Genomic DNA, 16,220 nt, shown 5'->3' on the forward strand with positions numbered 1-16,220 from the left:
GGGATCTCACCTTAGTTCTTAGCTAACTTCGGCGTCATCCCTTGAGCCTTTGCAATTAATCGAGTTAAAAGTACTGTCTCTTAGACCGTCCTCCTGGTTGTATTGGCCTCATGTTAAGAGGGTAGGGGACCTGCACGCATTTTCGGTCGACGAATCGTGCCTGGAATTTGGGCCTGGGGATTCTCACGTCTTCCTGAGACCCCGGCCTGGATATGTGCCCAAGGTTCCTACCACTCCCTTCAGAGATCAGGTAGTGAACCTGCAAGCGCTGCCTTCGGAGGAGGCAGACCCAGCCCTAGCTTCGCTCTTTCCAGTTCACGCCCTGCGTGTTTACGTGGATAGAACTTGAAGCTTAGGACCTCAGATCAGCTCTTTGTCTGTTACGGAGACCAGCAGAAGGGAAAGGCTGTCTCCAAGCAGAGGATGGCCCACTGGTTAGTGGATGCCATCGCCCTGGCTTATGTTCCCAGGGCGTGCCTTGCCCGTTCGGGTTGAGAGCCCACTCCACCTGAGTGGCCTCTTCCTGGGCGCTGGCTCATGGCGCCTCGCTGACAGATTGTAGAGCTGTGGGCTGGGCGACACCCAACACGTTTGCTAGGGTTTTTAGCTTACGTGTAAGCTGGTTCTTCCCGTGTACTCGCTTCCACCAGCCGGTAGACGCGTTGAACCTGTGCTCGTGTCGGCTTGCAATGCCACTCCCGCCCCCTGGGCAGGATATGTGCATCTGTTGACTCCAGTCGTGTTCCCCGTTCGGTGAACCCTGTCGAGTTCCTCCACCTCCACCTTCGGCTCGGGCATTGCGGAGTGTCTGATGCCAGACCAACATCCATCTTCGATGTTGTCTGTTGGTTGGGTTCCATATGTTGCAATCCCTCTACGTGAGTGATTCCATATGTGTATTGTCCACGGTTACTCCCTACGGTGAGCCCGTGTCTTTCCCTTAGCAGAGCTTCTGCTTTCTCCTGTCAGATGAGTCTCCCCCTACTCAGGTGGAGCCATCCCAGGGACTCATATGCGTTCTGCCCTGCGGGCCAGTCCATATGTTTTCCATGTAAATTCCTTCCCCTCTGGGTAGGTAGTGGTTCCGCAGCGTTCCTTACGGGTTCGCTTCCCCAGTGTAGTCTAGTTTACTTAGTGGGTATATCGGAACAGCAGTAGACTTCCCGGCGTAAGCTCGCCCCTTCTCCGTCCCCTTGGTGCGACGGGCGGCTAGAGCCTGCGCTGGGCACTGGAAGGGGTTTCGTAACTGTGGCGTTTTAGTTGGGATCCCAATTCATCGGTCACTACTGACGTACGTCGAACGTGACCGACTGAAAGGGAACGTCTCGGTTACGCATGTAACCCTCGTTCCCTGAAGGAGGGAACGGAGACGTACGTCCCGTCGCCACAGTTTCTGTACCCTCGCTGCAGTGCGGACACCGGTTGTCTCCTCAGCGAAAAACAGAGTGCGATTGCATCTGCCCCCCTTTTTATATCCACCTGTTAGGGGAGGTGCGCATTATGCAAATATCGCACGCCAATTCCATTGGCTTGTTTTAGTTCTCTCGAAGCTGATAGGGGCTCTCTAGCGATATCCCAATTCGTCGGTCACTACTGACGTACGTCTCCGTTCCCTCCTTCAGGGAACGAGGGTTACATACGTAACCGAGACGTTTGGTTTCTCACACAAACCGATCGTTTCGTGTCTTAGGACATCAGTGTGTCGTCACGAGCCGCAAGGTTTAATTTGGATTTGTCTATGCCAGTTTTTTTGACTCTTATTGATAAAGTTCCCATTGACTCGCATTATTTCACTGACAGACGGCAACGGTTCCAGTTAAAAATCATCATTTGTGTTCTACTGAAGAAACAAAGTCACCTACATCTTGGATGCACTGGGGGTAAGCAGATAAACATCAGATTTTCACTTCTGGGTGCACTATCCCTTTAAATACATTTAATATCAAAAAATATTTTTTGTACTTCAGTACAAAAAAAATATCAAATACTTTAAAACTTTTACTCAAGTAACATTTTAAACAGTGACTTTAACTTCTACCAAAGTCATTTTCTGGTAAGATATTTATACTTTTACTCAAGTGTGGTTTTGAGTACTTCATACACCACTGCTCTCTGAGATATTTTAATACATATCCTGACGCATCCAAGCTTTATAACGGCAGTGAACGGGACCCATGAGTATGAGCTGCTGAAAGTGCCTCCATCCACATCCATCCATCCATCCATCATAAACGTACTCCACACGGCTCCGCGGGATTGATAAAGGCCTTCTGAAGTGAAGAGATGTGTTTGTGTAAAAAAAAAATCCATATTTAACAATTTATGAAGTAAAAATAAAATGTTAAAATTTTAATGTTTTGGTTCAACATACTTACCTCTTGATCAAAAATTACCTTAAACTTACACCAGAAAAGTTTTATTTAGTTTATGCTAGTGTCTTGCAAAGCTGGTCAAGTATTTCTAACTTTTTATCCCTAAGCAAAGAACGAAAAGGAACTTCACAGTGAGTATATCAGGCCTTTACTTAACCCGCTTAGTGAAGTGACTTTTAACTTAAAGTAACGTATGTGTAAAATGTAACGCATATGAAATGCGTTCTGTCTTGAATTTGATTTGAATGTAACACACAGAGACGTACATTTGAACAGAGCAGTGTGTGGAAGCCTGAGCTACCCATAATGCTCTGCTTATGGCCGTCTTTGGAATCGGAGAGCATCACATGCTGCATTCAGACACACGTGCCCACTGCTCCCATATCAGAAACTCCCTATCTGAGTTATTCAGGGCAGCTGTGCCAAGAATAGTCCTGCACTGTTTATGAACATCACAGCCCCTTTAACTCACTCGGCAGGGGGAAAATTCAGAGTTAGCAGCAGAATGTTCCTCATGTATGTGAAATTCCCTTTTCGCTCTGTTTTGCATATTTCATCATGGTTTCCACATGCAACTGTGTCTCTGTTTTCGCAGGTGTCCGGATGGTGTTTTCGCTGGTGTCTGGTCTGAGCGGGTAAAGCCTGCCGCTGGGAGGTAAAGTGGGAAGGACCTTTGGGGTTCCAGAGCCAATCTTCCATTACATGTAGTATGACAGAATGAGGGGGTCTGCGAGGGGATTTCGTCCTGCTTCCTATTTGTGCACTACATGTGATATAACACGATTAGAAGCAATGACGTTATTAGACTTACGGAAAAGTCATTCTGGTTTGTTACCAAATCATATAATGTTTCATAACGGGATGCATTATGCATTATTTTCAAATGAATAGTTCAGCTCTAAATGAAAAATAGTTTTTTAGTTACTAACTCTCAATATTTCTTTAATTTTTACATTTTGTTTTAAAAGTACAAAGCTGTTCTACAACTGAAATGAAACATAATTCAAATAATAATAATACAAAAATTCTAAAGTCAACACAAAATTAAAATGTGAATGTTCCTGTATGGTGCATGTTTTTAAAAAATGTTTCCTTTCAAAATCTTTTCACAGAATGCAATAACTTATCTGCATAAAAGTCAGTGTTTTGACCAAAGAAAAAAAGAAAATGAGTTTTATTTTTCTTAGCCCACTGGCAGATATTATTCAGTTAATATTTCATAAAATATGTAACTATCATATGTAATTTTGCTTCTCATGTAAATGTATCTTGATTTGAGAATGATATTTTCCTGAAAAACAAGACAAAAATACTTACTGATTGATACAAAAAAAAATACTATATGACAAGTACTGTATGACTGACAACACAAATCCCTCTTTTTAAACTAGTTCCTTCCAAACTTTTACATAAATATCCTATGCCTCACTCAGAAATATGCAGGTTACTAAATTGATATGGGTTGTGACTAGCTTTTTGTTGATTTCAGTTATAAGATGCACAGAAGCTGTGGCTCTGGATCTATAAGCTGTTGATTTAATGTCACGGCCGTTTGGACAAGTTGACCTTCTACAAATAACAGGATGGCAGACGATGCACTGAATTATGACCATTTCCATTAAACCAAGGCCGCTGCCGTCTGTGACCTGAATAAAGACGATCACTAAAATGCAGGAGCGCCTAAACACAAATGCATCTTTTTTTTTTTAAATTGCTTTGTTACAAGGCCAGCATCACTATTATACAACATGACTAAAGGTGCACTGGGGTAAAAGGCATGTTTGACTTTATTCTCTTTTAAACCACTAGATGACACAAAAATTCAGCACAGCACTTTTCTTAACAACCGTATTTGATGATGCACATGGAAATCTGGCTGATACTTGACGTGATCGTGGACAACAATGCAAAGTTGATTCTGCGTTAATTTGATCTATTTAAAATGGTCCTTGATTATTATTTCACTTTTTTAACTTTAGTTAGTGTGTAATGTTGCTGTTTCAGCGTAAACAACATCTGCAAATTTACGAGGCTCAAAGTTCAATGCAAAGGGAGATAGCTCCTTACAGAAATTGCTTTTTATAGACTACAACAAATGGCTGGTAGGGACTACAATGAGCTTCTTCCTTTATAAACCAAAAATAGTATAAACTTTGCTAAAGTGATTGTTTTAAACAAGTATTTATATCAATACTTTGTGTCTTTTAACTAAAGAACTTGACAACTAAAATATCTTAATTTGTGTTCCGAATATTAACGAAAGTCTTACGGGTGTGGAACGGTACGAGGGTAAGTAATAAATGACAGAATTTTCATTTTTAGGTGAACTAACCCTTTAACATATTTGATACATCAGGATTTTATGGCTCATATAGTATGATATTGAAAAATATAGACCTCATGCTTGAGGAGGAAAAGACACCTCAGATTTATTCAGGCGTGTCTCATATGCAATTTAATGCAGTTGCTAAAATTGATATGACCAAAAAGAAAAATGAAATTCTGATAGGCTGTAATGTAAATCAGTGAAATCTTTATAACAGCATAGCAGAGTACTTACATCAATGCATATAAATATCAGTTTTCATATATCTCCCAATAATATGTCTTATTTAGATGATATTTAAATGCTTAGTTTCATGATCAAAGCTTTATATGATGAACAAATAAACGTTCCTCAAAAGCCTGATAGAACATATTTGATACTTACATTTTGTGATTGGATAAATGTTTGGATAATCAAGTTGCTTCAGTCCAATAAGTGTTCATCTTATAAAAGTTAGTCTTACTTTATGAAAATCAGTACAGATTTCACAACAAAAAGACACATGTCTCATGACCTGAAGGTGGATGTCTTAACAATGATACTAAAACTTGCAACAAACACCATCTTCAGAAAATGTATAAATCTGGTTTAATATTCCTACTTTAAGTTGTGCAAATAAATCCACAATAATATTCACCAACATAGTACAGCCTTGTGCACACACTGAGTACTGAGCAGTATGGCGCGCTGCAGGTGTGATATTCTAAGCTAATGTCCTTGCTTTCTTATGTCTGCGTTCATCTTCCGTCTCAGATTCCCTCCGGCTTTCCCTCCCTTCCTCTGTGCTGGGATTGTGGTGCTCCGGAGTGAGCAGAAATCTATTTCTGTCCCTGTGTATATTCCTCTCCGGCTGCTGCCATTGCCAGCAGCGTGTTGTCACGGTAATGGACATCAGCCCTCAGCCAATCAACACACACGTGTTTATGCCAAGAAACATGATCATTTTCCAGTTACTTCCCACTGCTCTTGGGAGTAAGAGTATTGTAGCAGTGCCTAACAGAGAGAGGTCAGTGTAAAACAGAACTCTTGGCAGTCACACACTGAGGATGGGAACCTGACCTGGTGGAAATGAATGGGTTTGATTCATGAGAAGATCTGGCCAGGTGAGAGAGTTAGCATGGAAATTGAACTAAGATATGATCTGGACATGATAAGGTGAAGGTTTTTTATCCTGGCACATGTATTGGACTTTTGGTTGCTGTTGATGCTCTGGAGACCCAGATGTTGTGTTTATGTTTATTAATAGTTTTTTAGTAATTCATGTGTAAAACAACTGTGGCATAATATTGGTCATCCGAGATGGTATTGGTCAACAGAGCTTGCATGGGCATGTTTGGACATGCATTCATTCTATCTAGACATGTTATAATGGTTTTGATCATCATGATGTAGTCATATGTTTCTAGTCTTTCTTGCTCACTTGAATGGAAGCCTATTCATTGTTGGGTTTGACTGAGAAATAGCACTTAGCATGTGTTGCCATGGTGATTAGAGAACACTGTTCTTCAGAATAACATTGAGAATCTCAAGGCATTTATTTCAAATCTAAAGCTTGTGACCTTCTCTAGTCTAAGAAATACTGAGAAGTTGCACTGTGAGGACTCAAACCTCTAAAACGAACCAAAAAGCAAAAACAAAAACACCCTTACAAAATCATTACAATTGTGTATATGAGTTGTTAAACTTTAAGTTATTTTTAGTTTAGTCATTAATTTGATTTCTCCATTCTATACTGGTTTATTTTTTTTAGGAGATTTGAGAGCTTCAGTCTGTAACAAAGCTATTTGGTAACACTGGATTTCTTGGAGATTATATATATATATATATATATTAGCCTGAATTAACAAACTAATATCTTAGTTATTGTTCATTTAATCATTTATCATTTACAAAAATTTAAATCAAAAGCTCTACATGAACTAACAATGAACACTTGTATTTTGATTAACTGACACTAATAAAGATATAATAAATACTGAAACAAAATGCTCATTGTTTGCATTAAAGGATTAGTTGACCCAAATATTAATTAATTACTCACCCTCTTGTCATTACAAACCCGTTCATCTTCTGAACACAAATGAAGATCTTTTAAATTAAATCTGAGAGCTTTCTGTTCCTCCATTGACAGTCTACGCATCTACCAATTTCAAGCCCCAGAAAGCTAGCAAAGACATCGTTAAAATAATCCATGTGACTCCAGTGGTTTAGCCTCAGTTGAAGTGACATGAGTGCTTTGTTTGCACAAAAACATATTAATCTCCAATGCGTGTTCATGTAACAACGTCTGCTTTCACATCAATACAACATGCATCGTAGTTCTCTCTGGAATGCACGTTGGAGATTAATATTTTGTAAATAAAGTTGTAAATTATGTTTTTCGTTTGTTTTTTGCACAAAAGCATCACTTCATAAAATTGAGGTTAAACTACTGGAGTATGTGGATTATTAGGGCCTGAGAACCAATGGTGTGAGGAACCTATTAGAATTTTGAGGGCCTAAACATGCTCGAAAACTCATGAAACTTTGCACACCCGTCAGAATTGGTGAAAATTTACATCCGATATGGGTTTCTGAATTAGGTGTGGTAAAATGGCTCAATAGCGCCACCTACAAAATTTCAATCAAGCGCCCTTCGTGCTACGTTTCACGTACAGTTATGAAATTAAGTAGACACATGTAACAGCCCAATACCTACAAAAAAGCCTCTGGTGCAAAATCTGAAAACCCAATAGGAAGTGAGATATTTTGAATTTTCTTTGCAAAATTTTTTTGCCATTTCCAGACATTTTACTTTAACTAATTCCTCCTAGAGCTTTAATCAGATCAACATCATATTTGGTCAGTCTAATCTAAAGGCCTTTGTTACATTAAATTGCGAAGATCTAGAGTTTTCACTGAAGGGCGTGTCCGTGGCGGCCTGCCAAAGTTTGATGTTTCGCCATTAAACAGGAAGTTGTTGTAACTCGGGCATACAATGTCTGATCTGCCCCAAACTTCACGTGTTTTATTACAGTCCCGACCTAAAGAGATATCTACATGGCATAATTCAGTTAGTCATAGCGCCACCTGCTGGCAACAGGAAATGGCATGCTTTACACTGTAATTCACTCCCAGAAACACATTTCAATATGACACAAAGTGCCAAACATGCTAGAAACACATTAAATGAAAAAGAGCTGTGTGAATATTCTTCTAAATTTTGATAAACTGTTGTGTTCCATTGAAAATGTAACAGCGTACAGTTTTGGAACAAACTGGAAATGAATAAGGATAACATTTTCATACACTTCCTTTAAAGATCTATTTCTAGAGTACCGCAATGTACTGTTACTGGATTAAAGCCATTGAAAAATGTGCTTAATATCAAACCAAGATAATTTTTTAGGTTACCTGGTGAAAGATGTATGCAATTTTACAGATTCTCATCTGTGTGCTGTAAGGGGGTTTAGTGAGCATGTGATGTCACAGGTGCAGGAGGGTTACTTGAGGATGCCTGTTGGCCTATTGAATACCCACTTATGTGAGACAAAGAACGTGCAGCAGAAATAGTCGTTTAGTTGCCATGGGAACATTCCTCATTTCTGCACAACACATGCGTGGTGAGTGACATTTACAGTATAATTTCCAGATCAAGGCCATTTGCATATGGCACACTTTTAGTGCAATTATCAAACCTTTGTGAGGCTGATAGGAATCTGCACATGCTTGATGAAAATGATGATTAATCAGTTAACGACAGGGTATTAGGGGCCAGATTTACTAAACGGGGCAAATTAGCATGAGAGCGCAATCCCATAAAAGCTCCGATGGGAGTGGAAAATTCTCTGTATGATCTACTGATGACACGCAAATTAAAGAACACAGACGCAGCCAGATCATTTCCAGAATGACCAACGTAATCTACCAAGAGCATCGCAAATTAGCGTCTGGGTTAAGACATGCCTTTTTGGGGCATTAAATAATGGAAGAAATACCAAAGAATTGACTAGCGCAAACCTTAGTAAATCATCTTGTGTGATAAATTTTGCGTCTGAAAGGGAAACTCCTATGCATATGGAATAAGGTCAGCTGCAAAAATAACCGTGTCCACGCTTTTTCAGTGCTACTTTCCCTCTGTGTGTCTTTAGTAAATCCTGACAGTCGTTTTTTAATGGCAAAAGAGGGTTTGCGCTGGCGCAAGGTGTTAGTAAATCTGGCCCCAGATCTTTAAATATGTAAACATGGCATGCAGAACAAGAAATTTTAATAAATGCACATTTATGTTTCTGCCAGAAAGCATTGTAAAGCGCATGTTATTTATATATGTGTTTATGTACGCTACTGTTCAAAAGATTTTTTTTCTTTCAAGAAATAAAAACTTTACTTTCACTAATAAGTCTAGACTCATCATCCTGAAAAATTGCATCACAGTTTCCACAAAATATTGGTGTAGCACAACTGGTTTTAAGATTGATAATAATAAATGTTTCTTGAGCAGCGAATCAGCATTTTAGATTTTTGAAGGAATTTTTGAAGGAATTTTTTGAAGTAATGATGCTGAAAATTCAGTTTTGATCACAGGAATAAATGACATTTTAAAATATGTTGAAAAAAAACAGAAAAATGTAATAATATTATTTTACGAGAGAGAGAGAGAGAGAGAGAGAGAGAGAGAGAGAGAGGGAGGGGCACTGCAGCTTTCTGTACTCTACATTAAGTATACTGTGGAACGGCCCTGAAATGGCTGATCCTCCACAAGCATTGAAGGTCAAGTCTCTCGTCTCTCTATAAATATGATGGTCTGTCCCAGCGGGTCCTCCTGCTCGGCTTTTCCACTGTCTAAGGCACATGAGTCTGCTGACCAGCGGAAATCTGCACATTTGCGTGTGATTTGATAGTGTGCAAACGTTCCTCCTCCAATGGCTGGCCGTGTCACAGTGATGAATTACTGCATTCTGTGAAAATAAATAAACCGTTCTTCAGGACTGCTTCTGTACTAATCATGCTTCACACAAACTGGACGTACACACAGTTTCCTGACTCAGCAAAAAAAGCATTATTCAAGAATAGAATGGTAGTTGCCCATGCAAAACTTGTTGCACCATTGCTTGGGTGTTGCTATGCTGTTTCTAAAGTGCACTGAGTGAGTTTTTAGCATGCTGTTATGTTGTTGCCAAAGTATATTGTGGGTAGTTGCTTGCTTGCCCAAATCTGGTACTTTGGCTCGGTTCCCTTCTTCAATGCAAGTCTATGAGGTTTATTTGCCCTTTTTTGTTTTGTTTTTTGTCCACAGATGACAATACACTGCAAAATATTATTGTCTTTGTCAGTATTTTGCCTTGTTTTCCAGTAAAAATATATAAACATTAATCAAGATACTTAAGATGCAAAATGAATTGAGATATTAAGGTAACTATGTGATTATAAAGATAACACTTTACAATAGGGTCTCATTTGTTAACATTAGTTAATGTGTTATTAACTAACATTAACTAATATTAAACTAACATGAGCTAAAAATGTATTAGTAAATGTTGTAATTAATTTAACGATGTTATGGTTAGGACCTAAATGATGTAGATATATTGTTCATTGTTAGTTCATGTTAACTAATATAATATGAAACCTTAATGCAAAGTGTTACCGATATTAAGTTATGTTTTCTGAAACATATAAAATATAGTGAGTTTAAGTTTAAAACAAGAAAAAATATCTGCCAGTGCAGTCAAAAAAATCTTTAAAGACCTCCTTTGGTGAAAATCAAGCATTAAATGTTTATATGTCTATGAGGTGTTTTTAATATGCTTTAAGACAGACAGTGTGCAAATTCATATGTCACCATTGCTGAATATTTTCTTCTTAAAACTGCAGTGAACCAAATGCAGCCTCAAAAATGTGAAATCGCTGTTGTTTCTGACGTCACAAACTACCTTGTAACCAATTACGTCAACGTGTGATTGTCAATGAGTGGATCTCTGAACTGGTGTAAGCGAGTGGAGGCGGGGCTAATTTGCATATGCATAGAACCGTGTATACGAAATGAGGCAAGGGTTTAGAGTAACATCCAAGGTAGGCATGAAGAAATATTTTTTTCAAGGAAAAAGTGTTTAAATATGTCATTTTGGTGATCAAAGATGAGTTCTAAGGGATAAAATTATTGACTACAGGGGACTTTAAAAACTTAATTCAATGGGAAAAGAAGTTTATTTTTCTGATATTTTTTCTTGTTTTAAGCTTAATTTTGATACATTTTTACATATCTTGTCATTTTGCTTCATTTGACTCAAGAATGTTCAGATATTTTTCTGAAAACAAGAAAAATGGGGCCATCTACACGACTCCGTTTTAAATGAAAAAGTGCATTTTGGCTGTTCATTTACTCATCAACAGCGTTTTGGGGGCCTGAAAATGCAAACTTTTGAAAACGTTTTCAAACTGCAAGTTTTTTAAAATTATGCCGTTATCATCTCCATGTAAAATACAAAAAAAAAAAAAAAAATTATAAAAATGGTGATGTCATGCGTATACAAATTATGGGTTCAGTCTATAGGCACATAGTGTTTCTTTACAAAGTGACATCGCCAACTACTGGCCTGGCAGCAGAATACAATGCTTTTAGTCGTTTTCTCGGATCCGCGTGAGTGGGCATTGTTTGTTGTCTGTACACGAAAAACGTGAAGGAAAATCATTTCTGTTTTTAGTACATTGTTGTTGTTTAAACGTACCCTAAGTAACAAAATCATATTTTTCAGTATACGTCATTTATCAAGACTCAAGATTTGAGAAATCATTCATGTCCTGAAAACACGTAGTGAAAAAAAATTTGCAATACTTAGGGTTTGATCAAATCACTAGCTCTGAGTATAAGGAATAGTAATAGTGGCACTTGCTTTTGTAATACTGGAGAGCTATAATGTTACTTAATAGACTATGTATCAGTACTGTATCATGTTATCCTGACCCCCTCCTCTCTTCTAATGCAACACCCAGTTGTCTTCCCCCGCTGTAACTTAAGATGATGGTCAGGGCAGGTCAAGTATTTTTAGCTGTGTAAATTGTATTGTGTTAAAAGGTCAAGGTTACATGCCAATTGAGATGTAGTGAGGATTTACTACCCTGAACAAGGGCTTACTTTCAGTTTCTTGTTTACTTAAAATGTCATATAAAAACTATCCACGTTTGTTTCCATGACAATCTCTTTTGTAAGTCACTTTGGATAAAAGCATCTGCTAAATGCATGTAAATTATGTTCTCATTTGGATATGACTAGATCTTGAAAAGGGGCTTAAAAAGAAATTCATGATGTCATGATAACTGAGAGGAATTCATGATGTCAGCATAAAGGAATGTTTCAGAGCCGGAGCAAATTAGAGTGTAACAGTTGGGTTCCGAAAGTAAAATTCCTTTTCATTTTCTCCATAAGGGTATTCATTTTTAAAGTCCCCCTGTAGTCAATAATTTTATCCCTTAAAACTCATCTTTAATCACCAAAATTACATATTTAAATGTTTCTTTCTGGTGAAAAAAAATTGATTCATGCCTTAAAATAGCTTGAATTCACCCTTGCTTCATTTAGTATATGCGGATCTATGAATATGCTAATGAGCCCCGCCTCCACTCACTCATTTGCAAATTTGCAGGGGGACTTTAAAGACAGAACTGTTGATTGATGGTATATGCTTGTGTTGAAGCAATCAGTCCACATTATTTTATCTATTTTATTATTTTATCTCTATCTATCTATCTATCTATCTATCTATCTATCTATCTATCTATCTATCTATCTATCTATCTATCTATCTATCTATCTATCTATCTATCTATCTATCTATCTATCTATCTATCTATCTATCTATCTATCTATCTATCTATCAAGATATACATATATCAATAATAAACCTAAAATACACTGTTTAAATCAATCATTTTATATTTCTCCATCGTTTTCAAATCTTTAAATACTTTTTAACAATCCCTATAGGAAAAATTAATGGAAAATACTTCCAGAACCAAGGCCGCTGAAAATGTGGATGGCCACTCTATTACATTTTGATGAAAGATTATGAATGCAGATCATCAATAAATAATGTAAAGTAAAACCACAAGCATGTTTAATAAAACAGCAAATGCCAGTTATGATTTTGTTTTGACAGTGCTGCTGGTAATGTATCACACACATGGCTAATGATAATTGGCTTTGCAACTATCAGGACTTTCAGTTCCAGTTGTACATAGCCTAATGCTGTGTTGTATATTGTATTGTTGTATTAGCATACTATATGCTTAGAATAGTGTATTAGCATACTACTTTTGGCTATACTGTATTGCAGAAATAGAAAGAGTATGCAATTCTGTCCACAGCTTGAATCTATTATTTCAGTGCAGTTTAGGTTGTGTTTTATTCTATGCTAAACCTTTCTGCTTTCAGTCCCTTTTCACAAGCAGTAAGACAGCAGCATGGCCATTCACTTCTCCTTTGTGCTGATGCAAAAGTGGCCTCAAATGTGGGCCGTTGCATAACCCTTCACAGGGTCCCTTTTCTATTTTTGTTCCTGGATACGCGTCTCAGTGAGGTATTTTCTGTGGCGACTCGCTTACATCTGTAGGTCTTCTAATGTACTCTCATTGAGCAAGACATGGATGACTGTTAAGACTTAATCCTGGCACATTTGTCTTTTTTTAAGGTGATGTACAGCAATACGGGAAACAGGAATTATGAGAACATCTGCATTTGACTGGAGACATTGGACAAGGCTGAATTTGGACACCAGGTTTGTAGGTTGATGGCAATCAGTGTGTTGTACGTCTTACTGGGACTCAAAAGCAGGTGACTCGTCAAAGTCGGTCCTTGACTGCTCTGCTTTTTTGAGCTCTTCTATGTGCCTGCTATATTTTCAAGATGCAACACAGCTGTATTTCATGAGATGCCAGGCATTCCGGTAGGTAGTGATGCCATGGGGGGCAGATATGACGTAATGGCATTCTCTGGAGTCTGGTTATATTTTCCCGCCTCTGGCTTTGATATATGTTCTTCTGGTTGTTGTTGTAGTGTGGATGCATTAATGCAGATGCATGTGTGATCATCTAAAGGATGATCGAAGGTCAAACTTGGATACTTCTATAATGTTCACGATTACAGATGAGTTTCGATGTTGTTCTTAAATGATGAATTCACATCGTGTTACTTTGACAGATGTAATGTGATTATTGCCTCATGTCTGAATACTGAATTCTGTGGCACCACTGACACTTGTCAGCCCAGTTTTTAAAGGTGCATTTAGCCTCTGACAGGTTTATCCACCATACTCCTCCTTCAATGTGTTGAGGACAATGCAGGATTGAGATTGACCTTGAAAAAAGCACATTTGATTGCTGTTTTGTCATTCCTATATCAACTCTATTCTCCAGACAGACAGCCTGTTTAGATACTAACTTGACCCGTGGGAAACATTTGACTTCATTGTAGACCGTCAAGGTTCGGTTTTAGCTTTTATAGCCTGGCAGAGCTTGATATTTCTTCTCTGATGGCTTTAGAGTTTGAATGTCCTAATTAAGAGGTTTGAACCAGATAACCTTATGTAACCTCATTATACACACTCTGATGTATGCAGATAGTAGTTATGTTTGCATGTCTTCTCAAACTGTGTAGACAGAGAGGTGGTATAAGTGGCAATATTATTGTTTTATGTTCTGTTCATATTGTGGCACTAACTGTTGACTTATTTGAGCAGAAAAAATTTAACTTTAATGTAATGGAATTTGGTCAGGCATTTGTCTTGTGTTGCATAGCATATGTAGATACATACACTCTAAAAATGCTGGGTTAAAAACAACCCAAGTTGGGTTGAAAATGGACAAACCCAGCGATTGGGTTGTTTTAACCCAGCGGTTGAGTTAAATGTTTGCCCAACGTGCTGGGTAGTTTTATTTAACTCAACTGTTGTATAAAAATTACAGTATTACTTACTTAAAATGAACCCAAAATATGCTGGAAATTAACATTTATTAATATGTTTAATAAATGAGCATTTATTAATAAGATAATGAATAATAAACAATAAACATTTAATAATTGCTTATTAATAAATGTACACCTTTTGATTATTATTGTTGCCTCTAGTAATTATGTGTCTGATTTTTAATTTCTCACCTATTTTGGATTCATTTTAAGCCAGCCATATAGTCATTTTTAATCAGTAGTTGGGTTAAATAAAACTACCCAGCAGGTTGGGCAAACATTTAACCCAACCACTGGGTTAAAACAACCCATTTGTCCATTTTCAACCCAACTTGGGTTGTTTTTAACCAAACATTTTTTAGAGTGTAGTAGAGTTCATTCACTAGCCTTTACACTCTCTTTACATTCTACAGGCTAATTGACATGTTGTATATATGTTTGGTTGATGAGATACAGAGTCATTAAACCAGCCCGTAACCACTGTATACTGTAAATTGAGGTAGACACATTCTGCGTAACTTTCTTTTACATTTGTTCCCCTGAATCTTGAGTATTTTGATACATTTTTTTTTTCTGACCCAGTAGATTCAGGAGAACTTTGCATTGTTTTGGCCCCTGATGTTTTTTTGTTTCAGCATTTTGTAACAAAGTGTGAATGGTGCTTTATTGTACATCTTTCTTGGGGCCATTTTAATGTTTTTGAAAGAAGTCTCTCACCAAGGATGCCTTTATTTGATCAAAATACTGTAAAAACAAAATTATTGTTAAACAATTGAGTGTATATATATATATAATTCCTGTGATGGCAAAGCTGAAAATATATATATATATATATATATATATATATATATATATATATATATATATATATATATATATATATATATATATATATATATATTCCTGTGATGGCAAAGCTGAATTTTCAGCATCAATACTCCAGTCTTCAGTGTTACATGATCCTTCATAAATCAGTCTAATATGCTGATTTGCTGCTCAAGAAATATTTGTTATTATTATCTCCTTGATTTTGTTTTCAGGATTTTTAAATAGAAAGTTAAAAAACAGCATTTATTTGAAATAGAAAATAGAACTCTTTTGTAACATTGTAAATGTCTTTACTGTGAAGGGTCAATTTAATGAATTCTTGCTGAATAAAATTATTAATTTCTTTCAAAAACATTTAATGACATTTACTGAAACTTTTTAACGATAATATATATTATTCAGTTATTGAAATTCATTCATACTTCAGGATTAGCCTCTTGGTTGATTTTTTTTATTTTTCTCTGAGTAGCAACAACAACAACATTCCAAATAGAGATTACAGTGCAGAATGACTGATGGTGTTACACAGATTAATTGTATTGTCTTTCCTCCCTTATTATGCTTGCACAGCCATGTACTTGTTGTACTTGTAGTTTTGGTTAATTCTCTAATGGAGGAATTCCTGACCTTACAGTTTGAGACGACCTTCACATCAATCAGAAAGACAGAGATGGTGCTGGCACACTGCCTTCAGAAACACTCTACTCAGGGCATGGTAAGTTTATGGGCCATTTTAACTTGAAGATGGCTTTTG

The 16,220-nt window shown here is 37.2% G+C and overlaps 1 protein-coding gene across 4 annotated transcripts in view; it reads left to right on the plus strand.

The window, feature by feature from the left end:
- Positions 1-4,318: 4,318 nt before the first annotated feature.
- The window catches only part of hivep2b (HIVEP zinc finger 2b), a 28,605-nt gene continuing 16,703 nt past the window's right edge, over positions 4,319-16,220 (plus strand). The window contains exons 1-4 of one of the 4 annotated variants that reach the window (XM_067367882.1): positions 4,319-4,474; positions 4,636-4,661; positions 13,365-13,451; positions 16,101-16,181. The gene's annotated coding sequence lies outside the window, so the exon portion shown is untranslated. Of the gene's footprint in view, positions 4,475-4,546; positions 4,662-5,622; positions 5,802-13,142; positions 13,254-13,364; positions 13,452-16,100; positions 16,182-16,220 lie in introns of those variants that run through there. The other 3 variants (XM_067367883.1, XM_067367884.1, XM_067367885.1) reach the window with 3 other exon arrangements.

Source organism: Chanodichthys erythropterus, chromosome 18 (assembly GCF_024489055.1).
Source record: "Chanodichthys erythropterus isolate Z2021 chromosome 18, ASM2448905v1, whole genome shotgun sequence".
Taxonomy (NCBI): Eukaryota; Metazoa; Chordata; class Actinopteri; order Cypriniformes; family Xenocyprididae; genus Chanodichthys; species Chanodichthys erythropterus.